Source organism: Artemia franciscana, chromosome 7 (genome assembly GCF_032884065.1).
Source record: "Artemia franciscana chromosome 7, ASM3288406v1, whole genome shotgun sequence".
Classification (NCBI taxonomy): Eukaryota; Metazoa; Arthropoda; class Branchiopoda; order Anostraca; family Artemiidae; genus Artemia; species Artemia franciscana.
In genome coordinates, this window is record NC_088869.1 from 34,154,963 (window position 1) to 34,180,032 (window position 25,070).

The 25,070-nt window shown below is 35.3% G+C and overlaps 1 protein-coding gene across 1 annotated transcript in view; it reads right to left on the reverse strand.

Annotated features, from left to right (window-relative positions):
* The window catches only part of LOC136029195 (neural cell adhesion molecule 2-like), a gene marked incomplete in the record, with an annotated part of 281,406 nt that overhangs the window by 75,673 nt on the left and 180,663 nt on the right, over positions 1-25,070 (reverse strand).

Consider the following 25,070-nt stretch of genomic DNA (forward strand, 5'->3'; position numbering starts at 1 on the left):
CAAAATTCCATAAATAGCTCATGGATGATCACGGAACTCTCGCTTCATTTTCAAGTGCATACCAAGTTCTTCCTACTATCAGTGACTTCACCATAGTTCCGGGGATGCATTTTATAATCAGTATTAAATAAAGTCTAGGATTCACATTCATGGATCGGTAGAAAATGACATGAATAGAGACATTTTTAGCTTCAGTGAATATTTACTGCATCTCGAAACTTCACACAATCAAAAGATTGCTACAAATTCAGTCATAAATACTTATTGCAAAGCTATTTTACGAGTCCAATTTTGAGCTGATGTACTTCATAGGTTTTTGAATTTTTCACATTCTTCAAATTTGTATCTCCAACTTTGGATCTATTACAAGCATAGTTATGCTGCTATTCTACATTGACTTCGTCTTATTTCACGTCTCTTTTAAGATAAGCCATTTGGGCTACGTCCTCGGCAAAACTACTGTCATAAAACGATTTCTTAGTGATCAGTTCTATGCCAAAACTGATGCTGCCTAATCTTAAAACAAACTCAATGACCATTGCAAATGGGATTGAGAACAAAAAACAAACTTTCATTGCACCAAACGCTACAGCTAACCAGCCCGTCAGACTATCTTTGGTCTGTACTTAACAAGGCTGCTCTTGATACATCTGCACAAGACTTGATCATCCTTGAAATTTACATTAGGATTCCACAGTGCCACAGAGTCTTCTACATCGCTCAAAGATTAACTGAATCAAAAACTTTCACAAACATATCAAGAACTAATATTATTTTTGGCTGAAACTCACTTGATTTGATACATATAATTGGAAGATTAGGTCAAAAAACGATAAATTTGGTTAGAACCTTTATTGTTCATATTTAAGCGAAAATATGCACTTTTCTGCCGTTCAATCATTCTGGTTAGTTAAGAAGGATACTATAGCTTCAACATTATTTTTTAGTGTTCCCTCAACTTTCGTTTTGAGTGTTCTTTCCTTTGAGTTTTTGAGTGACCATAGATTCGGACAATGGCCAGTACGGTCTTATGAAACTGATTAAATAAAAAAAACAAGTTTTTTCAACTGAAAGTAAGGAGTGACATCAAAACTTAAAACGCACAGAAATTACTTCGTATATGAAAGAGGCTGCTTCCTCATCAACGCCCCGCTCTTTACGCTAAAGTTTGACTCTTTCTCTCAATTCTTCTTTCTAAAACAGTAAAACACTTTAGCGTAAAGAGCGGGGCGTTGATGAGGAAGCAGCCTCTTTCATATACGAAGTAATTTCTGTGCGTTTTAAGTTTTGATGTCACTCCTTACTTTCAGTTGAAAAAACTTGTTTTTTTTTATTTAATTTCTGAACGTTTTTGAATCAATGCATGTTTTGATTTTGGCTCTCCGCAGAGGAATAATCAAAACGAAATTTGCATATTTTTTTTTTTTTGGCTCAATGGCTTTCTCATAACTTTGATCGAATGATTTTGAGAAAAAAAGAGCGGGGGACGAAGCCTAGTTGCCCCCCGATTTTTTGGTTAATTAAAAAGGCAACTAGAACTTTTAATTTTTTACGAATCTTTTTATTGGTAAAAGATTTAAGTAACTTATAAATTAGCTTACGTAAAGAACTTTTGTATTCTCATGTTTTTATTACATATATGAGGGGATTTGCCCCATCGTCAGTACCTCGCTCTTTACACTAAAGCTTAAATTTTATCCCAATTCATTAAGAATGACCCCCTGAATCACAAAAGCCGTAGAATAAGTAGTTGAAATTACCGAAAATACTTTAGCGTAAAGAGCGAGGTATTAGAAGGAGGTGAGCCCCTCATATGGGTAATAATTTCTGTTTGTTTTAAGTTTTATTGCTGTTCCTTACTTCCAGCTGAAAAAGCTTTTTCACTTTTATTTTTTAATTGTTTTTTTTAAATAATGCTAGTAAATCCTGCTCTCCCTTCATGGAAATTTTCTTCTCCCATTACAAATTCTCGAAGGAAAGTTCCCCCAGCATATCCCCCTCTTCTCAACCCCTCCCCCAAACCAAAAAAATCCTCCTGAAAACGCCTGTATACTTCCCAATAACCATTACTATTTGTAAGCACAGGTCAAAGTTTGTAACTTGTTGCCCCTCCCACGGGGACTGTGGGGGAGTAAGTCGTCCCCAAAGACATAGTTATAAGGTTTTTAGACTACGCTGAATAAAATGGCTATCTCAGAATTTTGATCCGTTGACTTTGGGAAAATAATTAGCGTGGGAGGGGGCCTAGGTGCCCTCCAATTTTTTTGGTCACTTAAAAAGGGCACTAGAACGTTTCATTTCCGTTAGAATGAGCCCTCTTGCAACATTCTAGGACAACTGGGTCGATACGATCACCCCTGGGAAAAAAAAAAAAAAAAAAAAAACAAATAAACACGCATCCGTGATCTGCCTTCTGGCAAAAAATGCAAAATTCCACATTTTTGTAGATAGGATCTTGGAACTTGTACAATAGGGTTCTCTGATACGCTGAATCTGATGGCGTGATTTTCGTTAAGATTCTATGACTTTTAGGGGGCGTTTCCCCCTATTTTCTAAAATAACGCAAATTTTCTCAGGCTCGTAACTTTTGATGGGTAAGACTAAACTTGATGAAACTTATATATTTAAAATCAGCATTAAAATGCGATTCTTTTGATGTAGCTATTGGTATCAAAATTCCATTTTTTAGAGTTTTGGTTACTATTGAGCCGGGTCGCTCCTTACTACAGTTCGTTACCACGAACTGTTTGAAAAACAACAAAGTACGTTTACTCAGATCCATAACATTCTTTTCCTGGGAAGAAGCAACGTTTTGTATTTTGAATGTGGGGCTTGAACTCTAGTGAGGGCCCCGGGAATATTGAATTTGATAAAGCAATTTTCGTCAAGATTTAAGGAGCATTAAGCAAATCCTTTTTATGTAGGCTTATGTACATTGGTATTAGGCTTCTGTTTTTTAGTGTTTTGGCATAGCTTGATAAAGGTTACTCCTAGTTTACTGCTCGTCACGATATAGGATTTGAAGTTTGAAAATATGAGCCTCAAAAACTTTATTTTGGATAGACATCTCCTCCTCCAGTCTCTACGACAGAATCAATTGGCCAAGAAACAAATTTGATATCCTATCGCTATTAATTTTATTGGTAACTGGTCTTTAATATCGGTTTATTTTTATGAACTGCACGAATTTTTAGAGAGGAATGCCATACCAGACTAAAAAATGATGCTATATAAATACACTTTCAACAGTTTTCAGAATTTTTTCGATAAGGTTTTAGCCCTATTCGAGCCAAAATTCTTGTTTTACGGGTTAAATCCTGAAATTTCTTGACATATAATCTCTTTTGGTACTTTAATACTAGATCTTTAAAAAGTTTATTAAAATATACTCTCTTTTAAAAATTTGTAACTGCAGCGTGCAGACAATACTATGCATGGCCATACTTCTCTGGAAGAAAAGTATAAAAAGTAAGGGTTTTTATTTTATTTTTATGCTAGCCCTGGGTTCCTAGTTACTAGTTGCATTTCACTGTATAATTTCTACGATAACCACGTGGTTTTGGGAATAATGCAATTTCTTTTTCTAAATTATACAAATCTTCATTTTCTAATAAATTTTTTTGAGTTACTTTAAAGTTAACAAGTCTTAAATGGTTAGAATTTATGTAAATAATAGATTTTGTTGCTGCATATATTTTGATCAAAACGTCTCTTTTTCTACTTTCGGGTCTCTATTAATTCACATGACTCACTTTTCACTTAAACTTTGTTACTACGAGCTGCTTGATCAAAGGCTCTCTTAAATGAGATTAAGGCTACTATTCCCTCTACCAATCTCGGTTTCCTATATTAAAGCTTAGGTTCTTATAGAAATCTTCCGAGAATGGTAATCATCCCTGAAAAAGAGCTCAAGTATTTATCAAAATTTCTATATTAATCGAATTCATAAGATTTATGAAATAATAATCGTGAATCTGCGGATATTTTTGAAATATAGGCTTATTATTTCCTGGTTTTCCAGGTTAATTCTTCTGGTAACTTTTTTTTTTAAGTGATGTCTCCTTTTGACAAAAGCAGGGTGGGGGAGCACTGGGTTACTGCCAATTGAGAAACAAGAAGAAATTAAATAAAGATTATAACAGGAAAATGTGGAGTATTCTCATTTAGACTTTCATTAAAAGCATGTCCTGTTAGCATTTTATACCCGCCCCCTCTATTGGATATTGTAAATCTCCTCGTGGCAATCGTGACACCGCACCTTTACCACCTCTCCACTTTTTGCGTCAGTAATCATAAGAATAAAAAAGCATATAAACAGAAAAATCAGGAGTCTTTCCCATGCAATTTTAATAAAAACAAAGCTGCTTATAGTATTTACCCCCTTCATCTGGGAAATCTCTATGTGGTTTTCACGATGCCTCTTCCTAATTTTCCACTTTTTGAGCCTTTAAAGCACATGAGCCTAATCTTTTATGTTAAAAAAAAATCCTGTAATTAGATTGTGTCTATCACCCTGTAATATTCACATTGCGTGCTTAGTTCAAAATATTCTAAGGAATGGAAGGAGATTTGAAATTCATTCCTAGCTCCCTCCCTTCCCAAAAACCCTTTAAATACCCAACCCAAGGCTTACAGCGAATTAGAAAAATTTTAGGAAAAAAAATGCTTTAAGGCATTTATCCCCTCATCCTAAAGGTCTATATGAAGTGTTTGTCTTTGGTGGATTACGTGCATCCTTAGGAACCAATACCACCACCGCGTGCTATTATTGCCACTGAAACTGGGAAGTTCATTATTTGATTTTTTTTATTGATTGGAAATCTCAGAATTTAATTGATGGTTTGCTGTCCCTCTTGGGTTAAGATGCTAATCAAACAGTTCGTGGTAACGAACTGTGGTAGGGAGCGACCCGGCTAAATAGTAACCAAAACTCTAAAAAACGGAATTTTGTTAGCAAAGGCTACATCAAAAGAATCGCATTTTAATGCTGATTTTAAATATAATCAAGTTTAGCCTTACGCATCAAAAGTTACGAGCCTGAGAAAATTTACCCTATTTTAGAAAATAGGGGAAACACCCCCTAAAAGTCATAGAATCTTAACGAAAATCACACCATCAGATTCAGCGTATCAGAGAACCATACTGTAGAAGTTTCAAGCTCCTATCTACAAAAATGTGAAATTTTGTATTTTTTGCCAGAAGGCAGATCACGGATGCGTGTTTATTTGTTTGTTTGTTTTTTTTTTCTCCAGGGGTGATCGTATTGACCAAGTGGTCCTAGAATGTTGCAAGAGGGCTTATTCTAACGGAAATAAAAGTTCTAGTGCCCTTTTTAAGGGACCAAAAAAATTGGAGGGCATCTAGGCCCCCTCCCAAGCTAATAATTTCCCAAAGTCATCGGATCAAAATTATGAGACAGCCATTTTATTCAGCATAGTCGAAAAACCTTAAAACTATGTCTTTGAGGACGACTTACTCCCCCATAGTCCCCGTGGGAGGGGCTACAAGTTACAAACTTTGACCTGTGCTTACGTATAGTAATGGTTATTGGGAAGTGTACAGACGTTTTCAGAGGGATTTTTTGGTAGGGGGGGGGAGTTGTCAAGAAGAGGGGGATATATTGGGGGAATTTACCATGGAGTAATTTGTCATGGGGGAAGAAAACTTCCATGAAGGGTTTTCTAGCATTATTAAAAAAAACAATAGAAAAATAAAAATGAAAAAAAAATTTCATCTAAAAGTAAGGAGCAGCATTAAAACGAACAAAAATTACTACGCATATCAGGGGATTCGTCCCCTCCTCAATACCTCACTCTTTACGCTAAAGTATTTTCAGTAGTTTCAACTATTTATTCTACGGCCTTTGTGATTCCGGGGTCATTCTTAAGGAATTAGAACAAAACTTAAGCTTTGTTGTAAAGAGCGAGGTACTGCTGAGGGGGTAAACTCCCTCATATACGTAATAAAAACATACGACTACAAAAGTTCGTTACGCAGGCTAATTCGTAAGTTAAGTATATCATTTACTAATAAAAACGTTTGTAAAAAATTAAATGTTCTAGTTGCCTTTTTAGTAACCAAAAAACTGGGGGGGGGGCGACTAGGCCTCCTCTGCCACTCCTTTTTCCAAAAATCATTCGATCAAAACTATGAGAAAGCCATTTAGCCAAAAAAATATGCAAATTTCGTTTTAATTATTCATCTGCGGAGAGCCAAAACAAACCATGCATTAATTCAAAAACGTTCAGAAATTAAATAAAAAAACAGTTTTTTTAACTGAAAGTAAGGAGCGACATCAAAACTTAAAACGAACTGAAATTACCTCTTATATGAAAGGGGCTGGTCTCTCCTCAACGTCCTGCTCTTTACGCTAAAGTTTTTTACTGTTTGAAATGTAGAGTTGAGAGAAAGAGTTAAGCTTTAGCGTAAGGAGCGGGACGTTGAGGAGGGAGCAGCCCCTTTCATATATGAAGTAATTTCTGTTCGTTTTAAGTTTTAATGTCGCTCCTTACTTTCAGTTAAAAAAAAACTTGTTTTTTTATTTAATTTTGTTCCACAAGATGAGGGGAAACTAAATATTACTGTGATACAATTTTTTTCCAACTTAATAAAATGTTAGACCATATAATTTGCACTCAAATGATTCCTCTCCCAATTTCCTTGGATCATCTGCTCAATACGATCACTCATGGGGAAGAACCAACAAGAAACCAAAAAAAAAGCCATCCGTGCTTATTCTTCTTGTGTTACTGATTTCATGTTTTTGTGAATCAGAGCTCAATAGCAATGCAATAGTGTTTCATAACATGATAAATTTGATCATGTAATTTTAAATAAGACCATTCACTCTTTTGGAGATGTGTGGTCCTTCTCAAAAGTCAGGGCATTTTCTTTCAGGCTCAACGCTCTTCATAGTGCTTCATGACACGTTTCAAATCACCACAGAAATAGAATTTATTTATGGATATATTTCTATTAAAAGTCTTTTTATGGCACTTGGTATTAACCAAGTGACATATACCAATCGCAAATTCTGTCGGTCTGTCTGTCGGTCCCGGTTTTGCTACTTTAGGCACTTCCAGGTAAGCTAGGACGATGAAATTTGGCAAGCGTATCAGGGACCGGACTAGATTAAATTAGAAATAGTCGTTTTCCCGATTTGACCATCTGGGGGGGGAGTGGGGGGCCGGTTAATTCGGAAGAAATAGAAAAAATGAAGTATTTTTAACTTATGAGCGGGTGATGGGATCTTAATGAAATTCGATGTTTGGAATGATAGTGTGTCTCAGAGTTTCTATTTTGAATCCCCACCGGATCCGAGGACATTGGGGGGAGCTGGAGGGGGGAAACCTAAAATCTTGAAAAAAAACTTAGAGTGGAGGGATCGTGATGAAACTTGATGGGGAAAATAAGCACAAGTCCCAGATACATGATTGACATAATCGGAACGGATATGCTGTCTTTGGGGTAGTTGGGGGGGGGGGGGGGTAATCTGAAAAATTAGAAAAAATGAGGTATTTTTAAATTACGAACGGGTGATCGGATCTCAATGAAATTTGATGTTTAGAAGGATATCGTGTCTTAGAGCTCTTATTTTAAATCCCGACCGGATCTGGTGACATTGGGGGGGGGGGGGGGTTTGGGAGGGGGGAAGCTAAAACTTGGAAAACACTTAGAGTGGAGGGATCGGGATGAAACTTGGTGGGAAAAATAAACACAAGTCCTAGATACATGATTGACATAAACGGAACGGATCCGCTTTCTTTGGGGTAGTTGGGGGGGGGGGGCTTCTGAAAAATTAGAAAAAATGAGATATTTTTAACTTACGAACGGGTGATCGGATCTCAATGAAATTTGACATTTAGAAGGATATCGTGTCTCAGAGCTCTTATTTTAAATCCCGACCGGATCTGGTGACATTGGGGGGGAGTTGGGAGGGGGAAACCTAAAACTTGGAAAACACTTAGAGTGGAGGGATCGGAATGAAACTTGGTGGGAAAAATAAGCACAAGTCCTAGATACATGATTGACATAACTGGAACAGATCTGCTCTCTTTGGGGTACTTGTGGGAGGGGTTAATTCTGAAAAATTAGAGAAAATGAGGTAGTTTTAACTTACGAACGGGTAATCGGATCTTAATAAAATTTGATATTTAGAAGGATATCGTGTTTCAAAGCTCTTAATTTAAATCCTGACCGGATCTGGTGACATTGGGGGAAGTTTTAGTGGGGGAACCTAAAATCACGGAAAACGCTTAGATTGGAGGGATCGGGATGAAACTTGGTGGGAAAAATAAACAGAAGTCATACATACGTGATTATATAATTTGAACGGATCCGCTCTATTGGGGGGGGGGGGGGTTTAATTCTGAAAAATAAGAAAAATTACGTATTTTAACTTACGAAGGAGTGATCGGATCTTCATGAAACTTCATATTTAGAAGCACCTCGTAACTCGGATCTCTTATTTTAAATCTCAATCGGATCAAGCGTAATTGGGGGGGGGGGCAGTTGGGGGGACCGGAAATCTTAGAAAATACTTAAAGCGGTGAGATCAGGATGAAACTGGATGGGAAGAATAGAAACCTTTCTAAGATACGTGACTGACATAACCGGATCGGATCTGCTCTCTTTGGTGGAATTGGGGGGGGGGGGGTAATTTTAAAAATTGAGGTATTCGTAACTTACGAAAGGGTGACCAGATCTTAATGAAATTTGATATTTAGAAGGATCTTGTGCTTTAAAGTTGTAATTTGAAATTCCGACCAGATCCTGTGACATTGGGGGGAGTTGGAGGGGGAATTCTTGGAAAACGTGAAAATTGGGATATTTTTATCTTACGAATAGATGATCGGATCTTAATGAAATTTGATTTTCAGAAGGAATTCATGTCTCAGAGCTCTTATTTCAAACCCCGACCAGATCTTTTGACATTGGGGGGAGTTGTAGGGGGAAATCCTGGAAAAAACACTTGGAGTGGAGGAATCGGGATGAAGCTTGGTGGATAGAATAAACAAATGTCCTTGATACGTGATTGACAGAATCGTACTGGATTCGCTCTTTTTGGAGGAGTTGGGGGGAGGGGTTCAGTGATTTGGCGAGTCTGTTGCAATTTGACTTGATAAAGTCGTTTTCCCAGATTCGACCATCTATTATTATTAATATTATCTATTATTATTATTAATATTATATTATTATTAATATCTATAAATATTAGAAAAAATTAGGTATTTATAACTTACGAGTGGGTGATCGGATCTTAATGAATTTTGATATTTAGAAGGACATCGTGACTCAGAGCTCTTATTTTAAATCCTGACCAGCATTAAGCCTTTTATTTTCCTTTTTAAATCAATGTATTGATTCATAGAATTTTGTTAGAGCTCATACCATATGATCTCTTGGCTCTTGGTTCTTCTCGCCTCGTAACAAGTGCCATATGAGCTCTTAGCTCTTGTCTGTATAGAGTTTCGGTTACTATAGGCAGGAATCACTTTATACTTGCAGTTCGATGCTAGAAGTGTTTGACTGTTAAAGTACAATTCATTGTTTTCATACTTTGTCAATTTCTTTGTGCTACATTTACTAGATAGGCTTAATCTCAGTCAAACGTGATGGGGTCAAAAGAAAACGATTTAGTTACTTCTTTAGAGAACAAGACCCTAATCTAATGGTTTATTAAATAAAAAAAACAAGTTTTTTTAACTGAAAGTAAGGAGCGACATTAAAACCTAAAACGAACAGAAATTACTTCGTATATGAAAGAGGCTGCTTCCTCATCAACGCCCCACTCTTTACGCTAAAGTTTTTTACTGTTTTAAAAAGAAGAATTGAGAGACAGAGTCAAACTTTAGTGTAAAGAGCGGGGCGTTGAGAAGGAAAAGCCCCTTTCATATACGGAGTAATTTCTGTTTGTCTTAAGTTTTAATTTCGCTCCTTACTTTCATTTAAAAAACTTGTTTTTTTTATTTAATAACTATAAGTACCACATTAATACCTTATAATAAGGTATAAAACCCCTTATGCATGATTTAGTCGATGTATCAAGACAGGTTCTTCAGGACATGTTCTCGCTTCAATATTTATTTGTTGTTCATTCATATAAGCAGAGGAAAATGCATGATTTAAGGTGATATTTTTTATGACATTGTATTTTTCTACGATTACTTTGGTATTCTAGTATAATTCGTTTTTTTTCGCTTTTATGATGAAACACCTCCCAAAACAATTTCCGTCATCTCTACCTGCAATAAAATATCGATTTTTCTTCGAAATGTCGATATTTCATTGTGATAATCGAGGACGAAAAGAATTAAGAACATTCTAAAACATTCTAGAACATTCTAAGAACATTCTTAATTCTAAAAGAATTAAGAACAATAAAATGTTTGCTTGATTGAAAAATTGACAAAGAGACGACACCATAGCTGTGATTTTGAACATCAAAATGCCTCAAGAGAATAGTGACAAAGTGTCATTGTTCACTTAGTTCAATCACTTAGTGATTCTAGTTTGTCACTGGATATAGTAAATCACAAAACTTAGTGAATCCATTGGTATTCAGTTAGTTTTTCGCACGGGTGTTCTTACTGAACCAGTGGTTGGGGAGTTTTGGGCTAATTTGAAAGGAAGTTGCCATAACTAGTACCCTATTTAAGTAAAAAAGAGATCTCTGCCATTTTGTACCACCAACCATAAATTTTTTTTCAAAGAGTCCAAAATTAAAAAAAATAGAAACTCTAGTAGCCAATTGAATTTTCATTTTCTAAGACTGTATACAGGATGTCCCCCCCCCCCCAGCTTGATAAAATCGATGTTTCTTAATCGCCAAAAACAGTGTCTTCATATACGAGATGATAGAACACACGTATGTTTAAAAGCTACTTCTGTGGTTCATGATGTCATATTTGAGTGACTCCGTTAAGCCATTCTCTGAAATGTCGCTTCCCCATCTTGACAAACCAATAGTTTTCAATAGAAAAAGACGTCATCTTCACATAAAAGATGATTGAACACACAAATCTTTTGAAAAGTTACTTTTCTGGTTAATGATGTCAAATTTGAATGAATCTTGTCATATTCCTTGAAATATCACCTCTAACTGATTTTTGGAATATTACTTACATTATAAATTACCACATCAAGAATATCAGACTTTTTTCATGAATTAATTGAATCCCCTGTGCTACACAGGCTTTTGAATTAACTGGTAAAAAATAATGTTCAAAATTTAAATATTTTATATTGGAGAGAATTTAATAAGCACTTAAAGTTTTTATTGTTGTAGCACAGTGGATTGATGCTCTCTTGGCAATATGGAACACCCGGATTTGATCCCCACTGCAGCAAGGTTGGGCTACAAGCTTGCTACTTGTCCCTGTAAAAACACTCAGCAACTGAATCGTCGACTCGACTCCCTATACGCCGGCAATGTCTCAGGAGGATCTTTATCCTTTTTTGTAAGTTTTTATGTGTAACCCCTTAAAGGTACCAGTGAAAATATACCACTTTATTCTTTATGTGACAAAATTGCATATTTTTTTAGGCAATGTTTAAGTTAGGTGTGAATTAGAACAAATATTTAAAGGTCTATTTTGACAAGAAACGAATGTTGATTTCTTTAGTTTCTTCGCCTAAGTTAGACAAAGATCTCTTTTTAAAGTTTATTGTGTATATTTTTAAAATCTAAAACGAAAAAAAGAAATCCAAAATGTGAAACTTTTTCTGATGGAATTGAAGAGTGAAGTTGAAAATACGAAAAATACTCATTGCTTGGCAGTTTATGAAAAATATATCTGAAAAACTGGTTCAAATAAACACACTATTATTACCTAGATATTATTAAATTGAATATTATTATGACTGATTATTACCGTATATTTGTAGAGATCTGAAAAATTAGCACTATTCTGAAACCTGAGCTTGCTTCTTTTTTTATAGATCTGTACGCTAGTTGAAGAGTTTTCTGCTATTAAGCTTGTTTTCTTTTGTTGGTTTTGTGTTTTCAGTCAAATCCAAGTTCTATAAAATTCTAGAAATATAGGAAATTATAACAAGTCCGTCTATTTGAACCGATTTTTCAGATAAATGTTGCATAAACTAAAAATATTTTTTACTTGTTTTATTCACTCTTTGACGAATAAATACCAGTTTTTCAGTAGTATTCAGTTCGTGTTTTCGAATAGTTTTAGTTACAAGTCTATAGACTTCACACGCCTTTTAGGCGTGGCTTCCTCCTTTACTAGTCTCTGCTTCTGACTTCTTCTCTTCCATAGGTTCCTCCCTTTCAATACCCAAAATAATAGCATGGTCTCAATGACATCATCTCTCAAAAAGTATACCATAGCGTTGTCCCAGGGCATAAAAATAGAAATAATTTATTTTTATTTTATTTTTTTTTAACGTTGAATATGCACTTTGGTTTTAAGCAGGAAGACTTGAAAAATATACAAAAGAAAAAAGAAATATGGATTGCGCCGACTATTTTTTCCGTTTTATCGATTGATTTACAAACTAAATCGATGCTTTGGTAAAAACCTATTACAATTGCGGTAAAACTTAAGGTTGCAGTGACCAGTGAAACTTTGAATGGCAAAACACGAGTGGACTTACAGCCTAGAAACTTTTGAAATTGTATATGCAAAGTGTTGGGCAATTTCTTATAATGATAACATGTGTTTTTATGAAGCTGCTATTTTCCAGGAAAAAACAATCATTCTTTTGTCTGTGAGAGAAAAGATTGTCTAGAGACTAGTTACATCCAAAGATTAAACTGGATAACCGAACTTTGGACTGATTTATCTGATCAGGATTTTTTGGGGTGGCCGTCAGATGTGTTTTGTTGTTGTTGTTTTTTTTTGGGGGGGGGAGGAGTATTCTATATTTCTCTCTCTGAAAAGCATCATTTTTTTTGTATATATTCTCATCCGCAAACAAGAGGGCATCCCTCACTTTTTTTGAAAAAAGATTAGAAAGTGTAAAACACCCTTATGGTTGATATATGTCTTAGACGCATTAGTTGATCAAATTCAACGGTGGAAAATATTCGCTTACAGTTCATATGTTTCGCAAAGGGAAACATAATAATAATTTTATGCTATAAAATTAGAGATTTCTTATTTAAGACCCCAAGACTAGTGGTTAAAAGACGATAGTATAGGAAACTTTAGTAAAGGTCAAACCCAAATGTCCTTACAGAAAGGGAGGGGGGTAATCTGTTTTACTATTTTAGGAATTTTACGCATTAGAATTTCAAACGTGACTAGGCATTTGTCAATCCATGGCTAGTACCAGAAAATAGTGCTGTCATTTTGGCTGAGATTCTGTTATAGCTTCATCACAACATTCTATTTGACAGGAACTGTTATTTTATTTTCCTTAGTCAATCTTCATTTTTAGACGATAGAGAGTTCACTAGTGTACTCTTGGTATTAATCAGTAGCTTGAAATGAAACTCACTATATTACGAACGAATGATGATATTTAAATTATTAGAATTTAGCCTAGTCGTTAGTTTTTTCAACTCAAAACCTTCAGTTTGAATGTTTTGAAAGCCAATTGATAAATGAACAACATCCAACTGGCTATATTTCTCCATTCGAAAGTGAGGTTGTTATGGTTTTGCTAAAAGGGTGAACCTAAAATAATACCATCTTTTCACATCCTACGATCACTGACGGTTATCCCTGAAAAAAAATCACCCTTGGTCCCTTTTTATGGAACCCTCGGTCCCTTGTTTCGTTGTTTCTATCAACGAAATATTTTATTTTTGTTGATACCTTGAAACCTCTAACATGCTGAGTTTGATCGTTTAATTTTGACTAAAATGTAAACTGCAATAGAATATTTTGAGTAAGTATTTCAACATATTTGAAATATTTTTATGATTTGAGTTAGAAATTATGTAAAGATGAGTATTTATATTCTTGAATATAAGAAACGCAATATCTTGCTTACTGAGTAATGACTAGGGAACAAACGCTGAAAGAGCAGTCTCCTGTCCAGTAAAAAATATTTACTAGAAATATATTATAGTAAACAGTGTTTCAAGATGAATCTACCGTTTCTTTGTTCTGTTGTTACTTTATTTTAACCGTTTCTTTTTTGAAGAAAGCGTTCCAAAAAAAAATAGTAGGGCTTTTATAAACTATTTAATGGTAATGTCAATAGTACTTTTTGGAAAAATATATCAGCCGCTGTTGCAGAAGCCATTCCTATTCATTCAGACCTGTGCTAACACTTTACAGTTCACTGGATCTCCGACTGTGGGTAGTGTTGCCAATTTTCGAAAACGTTTAGGCTAAGTATATTTTTCAAAATCTTTTAGAGATGGTTTTTTTTTCGATAAAAAGACCTTTCAAAGGTATTTTTTAAAATCTCGTATGGGTGGAAATCTAGAGGGAGATGCCGCTCCAAATAGGTACCAATGATTCTGTCTACAAAACTTGCTTGTTTTGGAAAAAAGTCATCTTTGTGACCTGATCCGATCTATCCCTGATTCAGGAAAACGGTCACTGAAGCTTGTCCTTTGACTTGTCGCTTTCATTCCTGCTCCAGGCATTAGTAACAATGAAAGTGTTGTCTTGTAAACACGTCTTTTTTGATCATTTTTAGAATTTATTTTGTCATGATTAAAATGTCATGACTAAAAATTCTCAAAAGAAGAAGCTAGAGGGCAATGCATGTTTTATCACACTTTGATCTTCCTGACCTTAATTGCTCTGCTGATTCTCCCTTTCAGAATAGCTTACAAACGGTTTTTTGGCATTATCTGAGAAGGGTCAAAAAGTCGAATATGACCATTAGCTGTGACAACAAAATATTCAACATAACATGGGGTACTACAACTTTAATTTCAATAAAGTTTCGTCGTGATTAAATGGAATTGTTTGCGCAAATTTTGAAAATTTAGTCCCAAAATGTACAATCAAAAACAGTTTTGCTCAATAGCTACTAAGATTTTCACGTTTTAGCAAGATTTAAGTGTCTTGACTTCTTCAAAAAATTAAATTTAAGGCTTGGATGCATTTCTTTGAGAATTTTGTGTATTAAATTTGAAACTTAATACGATTTGTTCATAATTTGGTAAGGTCTTTTTACATGTGAAAGCTAACCGTATAGACTACCGTATAAACTATATAACCGTAATAGACTATCCATCTATAGGATTGCTCCGTCCTTGCTGAGTGGTTGAAGCTGTGGCGTGGGAATTCTGTGTCCAAGGGGCACGGGTTCATTCCCAGTTGTGACCAGTTATTTAGTTTGGGACAGGGGTCAGTGGCGTGACTCTGTAGACTCAGCCAGAGTCGACCCAGCTCTAAATGAGTACCTGGATAAATCTGGGGAATGTAAGCAGGAAGGGTGTGTGAAAGCACAGGATGATTAGCCCCCAACCCCCTTTTGCACTTCCTGGCTGCAGGGCCATGAAACGGAGATCAGCACCGCCGGTTTGGACCTTAAGGGTCTAGTGCCGTCTTAGTTACTTACTTACTTTTTACTTATTTATAGGATATAATTTTGTTTTTTACACGTTTAATAACGAAAATAAAATGAAGTAGATATAGGCAAAACATTTAATAAAGAATATTTTCACTATTTTAATAGAAAGTTAAGCCCGTTATTATATGCTCACTTCATTTTATTTTTAAATGGAAGACAGTGTAGTCTAAGAAATTATTTACGTTTCACGTTTGGACGGCACTCTTTACTGTCATTTGATTTTCTCTTCACTTGTTTTTTATTTAATTACCGAAAATGACTTAGCTTTAGATTTTGTGACGTATTTCGTGAATTTTATTTATATAATGCTTGACAGGGCCTAAAAATTACTAATCAGTACTTTATAAGGCATTTCTGTAAAATCAACAAGCCCTCCCCCCCCCTCAAGCATATTTTTGTAAATACTCAAGGCGATATCCGGGGATGGGAGTTAAGGAGTTTTAACCCCTCCCCCCTGAAAATGTTCATACTTTGGTAAGGTAGTTTTTATATATGAAAGCTAACCGTCCACCCCAAAATACAATTTATAGCACTTACCACAATAGAATAATAAATATTCAGACTGCAAAAATAAAAAGTTTGAGTACCACTGCTCTAATAAATAAATTTACAGGACATCATGTAAAACTCTTCTGAAAATCCTTTATGACATGGATACCATCCTGAATACTAACCAACAATTCATGCTCGGACCTTGGATAGAGTCTGCTAAAGCTGTTGCTCCTTTGGAGGTATGCATTTTATAATATATAATCTTTTAATTTTTATCTCTCATAATCTCTTATAAACAAATTTGAATTTATGTCTTGACTCAATCTTGGCATCTGCATTAAATTTGATAATCTTAATTAATCTTGCACAGATGTTACACAAGAAGTTCTGTTTAGTGACACACCAGCTAGCATAGTTAATAAATTTAGGGAATGACTCTATAGAAGTTATAAGTACCGTCTAAGGCCGTATCCAGGGGGGGGGGGATCGAGGGTTAGAAGGATCATAGATTATGATTTTAATCGAAAAAGAGTGGTTTTTGTTGACTTTCACTGGCGCTTTGACTAAAGGCATAAAATACCACTTTTCCTTCCAGTAACTTTACGTCAATGGAAAAGGCCTCTGGTTAGTTTAAAATGATGTTATGCGATCACTTTCATCCCATCAAAGCCCATTTCATGATCCTTCTGGTCCAAATTTGGCATTTCTGATATAGTTTCTAATGCCAACTATACACGCACATGCACATTGACAGTGCACAAGCGTATTGATCTAAAATAGGGATATTTTTGTTCCATTATTAAAATGACCCTGATACTTGTGGACCAAGTTCGTCATCCTTATATCAACAACTAAAATAACCACTAAGAAAATATCAGAGTTGTAAAATGTATTTCTTTTTTGATAGTTAAACTAATTCACGAGACTGCTTGCAAAGCATTATTTGCTGTAAAGCTACTTGGAGTTTGTTAAAATAATAAGCAATTTACTCCAAAGCATAAGATGAAAAAATTAGATCATTAATAATATAGAGCCCTGGAAACATTCCAGAGGAAACATTTATTCCAGAGGAAAAAATGAAAAAATAGAGATACCAAAAATAAAATCCAGTCTGCCCAACTCGGTGACGAAGCTGACTTGCATGTCATTAATAATATAGAACCCTGGAAACATTCCGGAGGAAACATTTATTCCAGAGGAAAAGATGAAAAAATTAGAGATACCAAAAATAAAAGAAAAAAGCCACTAGGCTCTGTAAATTGGTGTTTTTCAAGAACCAAAATTTGGTTAAGACCTTTGCTAAAGTTCTTCTATCAACAGAATCGAACGCTCGCTCATGATCTATAAAACTGAGGGCCAAAGTGTTTGATAGCTGATGTACTTCTCAATTATTAACCTTAGAATGAAAATTTTGACCGGCACATCCTCTACCCTTTCTAAAACCGCACCGCTCTTCTTTTATCACTGTACAGCATATCTCAGTCTAAAAAGTATCATATTACTAAGTAATTTGTTACCTGCAGAGATGAGGCTTATACCTCGATAATAACCACACTCACTCATCAACTCTCTTATAGAGTTGTTTAATTAGGGTTTTCCTAAAATGAATAGGTACTTCCCCTTTTTCAATAACTACATTCATAATCTTCAGTAGCTTATTCCTAACCTCAGAGCCACCATATTTAAGAAACTCATTTACCACAGTATCAGCACCTCGGGCCTTATTATATTTTAATCCTTTTAGAACTGTCGCTAATTGTTCCTCACAAAACCAATCTTCCTTCACATTCAAGGCATCAAAAACTTTTTCATTTTCATCTATATCTGTTCCTGGAGTCTCTCTCGCTTTTGCACATTCCCTATCACTCTTTCCCTACCACCAATTGTGGCCCCATTTCTATCTTTAACTGAGAATAGTCCGAATTGACTACTCCCTCTCAATTTATTAATATGCCAGTACAATATTTTACTATTGTGTCGTCTAGCTGCATCTTCAAGATCCTCAGTAATTTTATCCTTGGCCTCCACTTCACACCCTCTTAGTCCATACTTTAATGCTTCCTCCAATTTCTTTACATTCCTCTTGTTTTCATATGATCTATCACTCAGATAATTCTTGTACAAGCCCCTTTTCTCCTTTATTAAACAGAAAGCCTTTTCACTAATATTCCTAGATGCGTTCCTAATTTTCTTTCCTAAGACACTATCAGCAACTTCACAAATTGTTTTCCTAAATTATTCAATTCATCTTCTGCAATGTCAAATTTTAAACTCTCCACTTCATTATTCAACTGTTCCTGGAAGGTTTGGTTCAGTTTAATACACAAACACTTATTCATGGCAACTTTTCCAACGATTATGGATGTCGAAAAGAGGTTGAAAGTAGAATAGTCATAACCACTTAGTGATTTTGCTCAATTTCGGATACTACGGGATTGCAGAGGGCTAGAAAAGATCAGTGGCGCTTTGATGAAAGGGTGATAAGTGCACTTAATGCCAGGGCAGTAGTATTGGACACTCTACAAAGTAGCTGAAGATATGACACATTTTTCAAAGAGACTGTTCTACAAATGAATCTTGGTAATGGGATAAAAAGCACCACTCTTTACGAACAATGTGGGTTTAGGAGCGCCAGTTTATGAAAATGCAGGGGGAGGGGCAAGAATTTTTTTCATTTTTTTCAATGAAGCTGCCAAATAATATTGTTAAAATTTAGAGGGAGTGAAATTGCCCCCCCCCCCCTTTGGCCCTCCTATGCGGTTTGAGCAAACTCTTTACCGCGATAAAGTGGCTCCGCCTGCCCTTGAAATTCTGGAAGACCAAATCCCAAAATCTGAGGGCCCCAGATTAAGAGAGTAGGTCTGAAAAAAAGTCATTTTAAAACTTTGTATAGGTCATATAGGGGTGGCCAAAGGATGGTTCGGCCAAGCATCGACTACTGATAGTATTTTGCAGCGCCAAGTTTATTGTAGTTATGTTGTTAAGACAAGGATTGAATTCGACCAATAGTTATACCTTTCATTCTTTGAAGGTGTAATGAGGAAACTTGTATAGCTCAATTATGAGTATAAACTTAAATTTTGCTTCATCGTTGTTCTAATAAACAAACAAAAATTGTCAGTGTCGTGGTAAAATCAAATCTGACGTAGGATCTGGCGTCTTGACGTATGAGAGGGCGAAATAAAGTAAAAATTTAAGGTATAAAAGAAGTCAAAATGTTACTGCTATTCTAATATTTCATAAAACACTGCAAAATTTGTTCTAAAAACTGAAAAGATGCAAAAAGGGACTTCCCTTTTTGTTCGAGTCAGGGGCTGTAATTTCCCTGAATTGGGATTTTGGCCATAGTGATTTCAATGGTATACTGTTTATTTCCCTCCGACGCCATTTAGGAGCGGTTAAAGGCCGTTTTACAAAATTTCCATAAATTTGTTTTCGAGAAAATATTTTGGAATTAAAACTATTCGAGATAAAAGTTACCATTCTCGAATCAGCTACAATTGGCTATTTTTTTCACCAGTCAGTTTTTTTACGCGTTTTTTAATTTTTGGTTACTATGGCCCGTGGTTATCTCTTTAGTAGGTTGCAGATACCATTACACCATGATTAATGATTGGGAAAAGAAAGGGTGATAATTAGAAACGTTGATAGGTTTGGACAGTCATAGCTTTACCTTTAGCTCTGTCATATTTATTTTATTGTCAGTGAAACAATAACCTGTACTTATCGTCTTATTAGGAGAAGTCTCAGTTTGAATACAATGCAAGGAATCAAATAACACTCTGGGGTCCAAGAGGAGAAATTGTTGATTATGCTGCGAAAAAATGGGGCGGTAAGTTGTATTCTTTAACAATATCAATGTTTCTTTGTTTTTATTTTTGAATTCAGTTTTAACTTTTTAATTAATTTTTATTTGTGATTTCTTGTTTGTTTATTCGAATATTAAACTGCAACATATACAGATGGAATGTAAAAAAAAGTTGTGATAATATTTGATACTTGCTGCCCCAAATGTCTTGTTCTACTTTTGTTTACTTGCGCGATTTTTCGTTCTCGGAAGGGGATGCGGGGAGTATGCGTTGAAGACCACGCAACTGACTGGGCCTAGAACAGAACCTATATATGATCAAATCCTTAAAATGCCATTATTTTTTATTCTCTTTTCTTATTCTTTTTCTGCTTTCTATTGTTAGAGAAGATTATATTTAATAGCAAAGCTAAACTTTAGTGTACTATTGAAAGAGTTTTGTTTTATTTTCTGGAATTTAAGTATGTTCGAATATTTTCTAAAGCATATCTTAGAAGCGTTTTTCATTTGCTATTTTCCCAAAATGTTATGCAATTTTTTCCTAGTGATATTTTCTCTGTCCAAAATCTTGTCACAGGAACCTTTGAGGCGAATTTGGAAAAAATTGTTCTAGAGCAGCTTCTTATCATCTCTAAATGTAAAATAAAAAAAATGGCAGCTTTGTCGATCCCTTGTTATACTCTGTAAGACGTGCTGGGTACTGCTAGCAATGGTCACATATAATTAAGTTTCGATCCCAGAAAGATGGGGTAAGGTCCCTCTGTTCAATGATATTAAAACTACAATGAGAAATTAAAAACATACATAGTCAAAATTTGATTCAATTCTAATCCTAAACTAAAAAATGTAAGTCTGTTGAAAGGTGGAGCCTGTGCTGCCATTAAGAAATGACTATATATATATATATATATATATATATATATATATATATATATATATATATATATATATATATATTTATTATTCACATATTTATTTTTATATATTCTATAAATTTATATGCTTATATATTTACAATGACTTATAGTTTTTATCTGATTTTAGGTTTGGTAATGGACTATTATATTCCCCGGTGGACACTTTTTGTTGATACTTCGAGGGAATGTCTCATTAAGAACAGCACCTTTGATAAGGACAAGTTTAGACAGAAAGTATTTACCAATGTTGAACAACCTTTCACATTCAGCAAGAAAACATATCTTGTTGAACCAATAGGTATGAGGTCTTTACAACTGAAAAACAAGTTTAAAAAAATAAACAAAAACGAAGAGATATGTTGTTAATTGCAGGTGAACTCAAAACTAGGATATAAGTGCATGGTTCCGTCGACTAGGTGTGGGGCCCAATTCGATAGTGCCGGGAGACCAACGGCTACGCAACAGGCTTTTATATGTTGATTCTTGTTGTCACTTGTCTTCTATTGCAGCCAGTTGCCCCATTGTAGCAATTAAATAAAAAAAACTAGTTTTTTTAACTGAAAGTAAGGAGCGACATTAAAACTTAAAACGAACAGAAATTACTCCGTATATGAAATGGGTTGTCCCCTCCGCAGTCCCTCGCTCTTTACGCTAAAGTTTTTAATTGTTTTAAAAAGTAGAATTGTGGCAAAGAGTCAAACTTTAGCGTAAAGAGCGAGGAACTGCGGAGGGGACAACCCATTTCATATACGGAGTAATTTCTGTTCGTTTTAAGTTTTAATGTCGCTCCTTACTTTCAGTTAAAAAAACTAGTTTTTTTATTTAATTTCTGAACGTTTTTGAATTAATGCATGTTTGATTTTGGCTCTCCGCACATAAATTATTGAAATGAAATTAGTATATTAATTTTTTTTTGGCTAAAACGTCTATATCCCAATAACCATTACTATATGTAAACACTGGTCAAAGTTTGTAACTTGCAGCCCCTCCCCCAGGAATTGTGGGGGAGTAAGTCATTCCCAAAGACATAGTTATTATGGTTTTCGACTATGCGGATCAAAATGGCTATCTTAAAATTTTAATCTGTTGACTTTTGGAAAAAAAAATTAGCGTGGGAGGGGGCCTATTTGCCCTCCAATTTTTTTATCACTGAAAAGGGCACTAGAACTTTTCATTTCCGTTAGAATGAGCCCTCTTGCGACACTCTAAGACCACCTGGTCGATACGATGACCCCTGGGGAAAAGAAAAAAACAACAACAAACAAACAAATAAACACGCACCCGTGATTTGTCTTCTGGCATAAAATATGAAATTCCACATTTTTTTAGATAGGAGCTTGAAATTTTTGCTATAGAGTTCTCTGATATGCCGAATGCGATAGTGTGATTTTCGTTAAGATTCTATGACTTTTAGGGGATGTTTCCCCCTTTTTTCCAAAATAGGGCAAATTTTCTCAGGCTCGTAACTTTTGATGACAAAGACTAAATTAATTGGAACTTATATATTTAGAATCAGCGTGAAAATCCGATTCTTCTGATGTATCTTTTAGCCTCAAAATTCCGTTTTTTAGAGTTCCGTTTACTATTGAGCCGGGTCGCCCCTTACTACAGTTCTTTACCACGAACTGTTTGAAAAGAAAATAATTCGGTATTTCGGGGCTTCTGACATTATTACTCCTTTGCGGAAGTTAGGCTCAAAATTGAAAAATGATTATATTTTTTCTCTGGGCCCCTTCCACCTCTTAGTTCGTTTATTTTCCCGTTAGTTTTCACCTGTTTTCGCTTTATAGTTGTGTTATCTCTTAGCAGTTCTTTCGTTAGTTGAGTTATGGTTGTGGTATATATGTTTTATCGCTCGTATAGTTGTGTTATTTTCAAATTATACTCCATAATAGAGAGGCTCCGAACACCCAGCATTGTATATTAAGCTCTGAATTTGACGTTTTTTCTAACGTGACCAGATTCGTCCTGCGCCCTTTTCATTGAATTTTTTCCCCCATGGCATATTTCTCCAAGGAAAGATCCTCCCACATAGCCCCCTCCCTCAACCCTACCCCCAAAACCAAAAAAATCCCCCTGAAAACGTCTGTACACTTCCCAATAACCATTATTATATGTAAAAACTGGTTAAAGTTTGTAACTTGCAGCCCCTCCCCCAGGAACTGTGGGGGAGTAAGTCACCCCCAAATACATAGTTATTATGATTTTCGACTATGCTGAACAAAATGGCTATCTCAAAATTTTGATCCGTTGACTTTGGGAAAAAAATGAGCGTGGGAGGGGGCCTAGATGTCCTCCAATTTTTTTGGTCACTTAAAAAGGGCACTAGAACTTTTCATTTCCGTCAGAATGAGCCCTCTTGCGACATTCTAGGACCACTTGGTCGATACGATGACCCCTGGGAAAAAAAACAAAAAAAACAACAAACAAATAAACACGCACCCGTGATTTGTCTTCTGGCAAAAAATGCAAAATTCCACATTTTTGTAGATAGGAGCTTGAAACTTCTACAGTAGGGTTCTCTGATACGCTGAATCTGATGGTGCCTTTTTTGTTAAGTTCCTACGACTTTTAGGGGGTGTTTCCCCCTATTTTCCTAAATAAGGCAAATTTTCCCAGGCTCGTAACTTTTGATGGGTAAGACTAAACTTGATGAAACTTATATATTTAAAATCAGCATTAAAATGCGATTGTTTTGATGTAGCTATTGATATCAAAATTCAATTTTTTAGAGTTTTGGTTACTATTGAGCCGGATCGCTCCTTACTACAGTTCGTTACCACGAACTGTTTGATAAGGCATCTGCAGCATGAGGCAAATGTCATATGAGCTCTAATCTTTATTGCCTCTATTCCACTTTCAAAAGGGACAATTATTTCTGGTACTTTGATTTTTCGCAGAGTACTTCATGCGTTCAGAGCGTTGGATTCTACTTCAAAAGCAGGTCTAATATCCCTTCTAGTCTATAGTTAAACACTTTTTTCTCCAATCTAACGATATTTTTTAGCTTAGGCTGTGTCAGTTTAGACTTGGTTTGACGAGACTTGTTTAAGCTGCTTTTTATTAGACCTAAACGTTCTTGATGTCGTTTTTAGAGTTCAGGCTGTCACGAAATATTAAAATATTTATATTTCAAGTGAAAAGATTTTACAGTATATACATTTATGTAGAAATTATATTACCATTGAATAACATTTTTAGTGTTATCGCCAAATTTAGATCAAAAATAGCCACCCGACCAAATAGGGTGGAATTATCTGCTCTCAAAAATGATAAAAAAAAATACAAAATTTAAACTTTGTGGAGTAATACAATTTTAGCGTCTCGGTTTTTTTCTTTTTTTACGGACTTTCTGGGTTAGCCTCAGTAATGGACAAACCTTTTCTTAACACAGAAGACATATCAACTGAGAGACAAGGTAGAATTCTATCGAACAACTGTCGCTGCAGCCATCAGAGGCAACGATGTAGCATTGCCTATAGTAAAGGTCATAAGGCTCCAATTTCTTATTATTTTTTCCCGGAGTTACTTCATATGAAAGTAGTGTCTTATAAACTTCAAAGGGTGCTAATTCAATTGGAAATTGGAAGTTTCAATTCAATTTTTAAGAGTAAAAAGTGATCGAATGGGAAATACCCGAAAACTCACAAAAGCTGAATCTTGTCCCCCCATAGCACGATTCTCCTCCGTTCCTCCTAAAAAGCTATCTATGATAAATCAGGGTAGTTGACCCCTGGTCCTTCTTCCATAGCCCGATCCCTGTCCAAAACACTTCTTATTCTATTTTATCTTATTCTATTTTATTCCACAAATATTGGAGCTAACACCCTGAGTCGACCTCCCCCTCCAAAAATAACACTGATCAAGGATATTTTATTCCGAAAATTTATGACAGCTGACCCCTGGCACCCTCTCGCTGATCCCTGGTACTCTCTCCATGGTCCAAACCCCCCGGCGAACCAATAATTAACGATATTTTATTCCAAAAACATGTGTGCTGACCCCTGGTCGTCCCTCCATGGCCTGACCTTCCCAAAAAAACTTATTAACGATTCTTTATTCAAAAAATCATGGAAGCTGACCTCTGAGCTTCCCTCCATGGACCCCCCCCCCGATCCAAAAGAATAACTTTTCAACGATGTTTTATTCAAAGAATCCCAGGGGTTGACCCCTGGCACTTTCTCTGTGGCCTATTAAATTTAAGTTCAGAAGAAGTATAAATTTACAATAACTCAAACACAAATGACCAGAAATTACTACAAAAGAATAAACAAGATTCGAAATGAACAGAAGTTAAATAAAGAATCATCGCAAAAAACATACAACAGGTAGCCTACTAATACAAGTGAATAAAT